This window comes from Eucalyptus grandis, chromosome 5 (assembly GCF_016545825.1).
Source record: "Eucalyptus grandis isolate ANBG69807.140 chromosome 5, ASM1654582v1, whole genome shotgun sequence".
NCBI lineage: Eukaryota > Viridiplantae > Streptophyta > Magnoliopsida > Myrtales > Myrtaceae > Eucalyptus > Eucalyptus grandis.
Genome location: NC_052616.1, coordinates 31539373 through 31542713, shown reverse-complemented (window position 1 = coordinate 31542713; position 3341 = coordinate 31539373).

The following is a 3341-nucleotide window of genomic DNA, read 5'->3' as shown; positions in this document are numbered from 1 at the left end:
TTGCCTTGCCTAGATTTGGCATGGGCAATGCGGCCATTGCTGAACTCTTAACCCTTGCCCACTTTGGCTAGCAAGGGCCATACACCCTCTCTAGCCCGAATCCAAAAAACGGTAAAGAAAATATAAAAAGAAAACATTATTAGAAATTTAATAAGATGTTAAAATTTCATAAAAAAAAAATTGTCTACATTAATGTCAGCCATGCCATGTAAGACGTTTGGCATCTACATCATCCATTTCTGGCCAAAATTGCCCAGATGGGTTCAATCGACAAAAAATGAAAACATTTATGACTCAATTGGCACAATTAGAAGGTTTTAAATTGAATTGGCAAAATCGCAATATGTTTAGGATATTTTGGATAATTTTGTTCACAAAAAATTCATAATTAATGACCTATTTTCATTTAATATAATTAAGAAAAAAAGAAAACAATGTGTAATGCCAAGCAATAGTATCAAGTAGGGGTGTGCAACCAAACTAGTTCTACCTGGGAATCGGATCGAGACCACCTGAAAAATAGGTCCACGAATCAATTCAAGAATAGGTTCTAAATTTTGGAATTGGTTGTAATAGGTCTAGTAATAGGTTCAGTGAATACCCACTCGGGAACTAGATCAGACCGTCCTATTTTAGAACCGATTTTATAAGCTAAAAAGCCAAAATCCTAATTTATTTTTTCCCATAAATTCTAACCTTAGCACTTTTTCGTCATTTGTCCTTCCTCAAAGCTCCTCACCAATCTTTCCTCTTCCCTAATTAATGACCTATTTTCATTTGATATAATTAAGTAAAAAGAAAACAATGTGTAATGCGAAACAATAGTATCAAGTAGGGGTGTGCAACCAAACCAGTTCTACCCAAGAACCCGATCAGACCGCCTGAAAAATAGGTCCACGAACTAGTTCAGGAACATGTTTCAAATTTTTGGAACTGGTTGTAATAGGTTCAGTAATAGGTTTCAAGTGAATACCCACTCGGGAACTAGATCAGACCGTCCGATTTTGGAATCGATTTTATAAGCTAAAAAGCCAAAATCCTAATTTCTTTTTCCCATAAATTCTAACCTTAGCACTTTTTCGTCCTTTGTCCTTCCTCAAAGCTCCTCACCAATCTTTCCTCTTTCGTAAAGTTTTATGGATGATTGGAGAATGGAATTTTATAATTTATGTTATATGTTACATGTTTGAACTTTTTGTCATTATAATTGTACGGGATTACGTATTCATATTATGGATTGTTGTTTAAGGTGGATAGTGATTTATGTTGTTCATCTTTTACATTGAATCGTTTCGTTACTTATAACCTCATATGATTTTGCTGCAAAAAATGAACCCAAAAAAGGCAAAAAAATAAAATAATAAATAGGTTCTTGAGTAGACTTTGGAACTGGACTGGAAAAATAAGATAGGTTCCAGAACCGATTTCAAGCAAACATGGTAGCTTACAGGGTCCAAAAACTTGGAACTGGTTATAACAAAATACGTTGAGGCTACCTTGAAACTACCCACCTTGGAACCAACCACCCTTAGTATCAAGTAATGCATGCGGATGACTCAGCAGCAGTATTTGTCCACTAGACCTACTCGTTGGCGCCCAAGGGAAAGACATTAGCTGGCCAAGCTCGCCTAGTGGAGAAACCTTCCTTCTTTTATTTTTAAAATTTCTAGCTAGGGAAAAAAATTAAAATAAAAAATAATCATAGGGTTTTGTGTTATATTATTTTATCTGTGAGTTTACTACTATTTTCTCTCCTACATCGGAATTTTCGGCTTAATTTGTGCTACTAGTGTTTATAAAATCTATATATCATAGTAAAATCACTAATAAAAGGAAAAACACCAAAACATATATTAGCGTTCATGAACGACCATTCATATATCTTTACTTTTGGAAAAAGACAAAAGCATTCTAAGTGTTACTTTTGAAAACCACCCTTCACATCAATTATCAGTATGTCTCCTTTTACTTTGTAAAATGCCCGCTCTAAATCCTAATTTCTCACACCCACCCAAATTAGCCAAGACCAACTAAAAACTAAACCATTTAAACCCTCAGCAGTATACTAAAATGAATTTTGCATGGAGGGGTAATTTGCTCTTTCCAAGGTGGAGTTTTGCTTAGAGGTTATATGAATGGTTTGCAAAGATTGTTTATACGTTGGGTCAAAAGTGAGGTATGTATTAAGACATATTTTTGTAAATTTTTTTTAATAATAAGGGCGCAACAGGACTAGCCTCAAGCCCTTGCCCAGACCTAGCCCACCCGTTGACCAGACTTGTCCAAGCTCGCTAAATAGGCTTAAAAAATTTAGCCAACCCCACGCGTGAATCGGGTCTACTAGCGGGATATAGGCAAAAGTTACTAAATCTGACCAATCATATCTATCAAATCAATAAGGAAAAAAAATATTTTCTATTATCATTTGCCAACATATATTATAGAGAACATATCATTGTCTTTCAAGATGTACTTATATAAGAAAGCACAAAAGAAAAATGATACTCGTGATATTCCCGTTGAATTTGCGCAAAAATTATGAACTTTGATGAATGTTGCGTCGATCTTTTGAAACGCAATTTCTTTCTCTAACACCTCTTACAAGACCCCATAAACTGGGTTGCTTGCTCAAAGCATAGAAAAACACATTAGAAGAAATTCGAAAAGATATCCAGAGCTGTTCACATATAAAAGGAGTGTTAGATTTTGAAGAGCGAAAAATCAACATTTCTGACCTTCAAAAACGTGGTGAGTTCTTAGTCCCGTGTCATCGTCAACAAACACTGGAGTTTCATTAGAGCATCCTATATATATTTTCTACCAAGAACATATATACCCTTATTCCTTCGAAACAAATCTCATCAGGTATGATGGTCCTCCGCTCCCACACGGAAAAATTGCTATGCTTCTGGATGACCCCAAAAGAATGTGTAGGTATGGCGATTCGCACTCGGGCCTTGAACGAGGAGGAGGAACATGCTTAGGATGACTCATAACCATTGCCAAGTCTTTGTCGGATATTTTGGGTTTGACCCTTAGTTGATTTGTATCCATTGTGGGGACCAAACCTTCGGATGATCTATTTATATTTAGTGCTGGCCTCTATTGTCTCTTTGTCGGACCCCGTTTAACAACTTCGTTCGGTCTTTTGGGTTCCACCCGATCGTTGGGAGTACAAGCCAGGAGCGTGGGAACGTGGAAATCGTCCCTGTTGACAAGGGAACGCGGAAATCGGACTAATTCGTCTTTGCTAACCACGGCATCTGGGAGAGCAGCTACAAAACTTGGTTCTTGATCAATTTCTTTTCCTCGACCTCCAGAAGTTGCTTATTATCGTACTC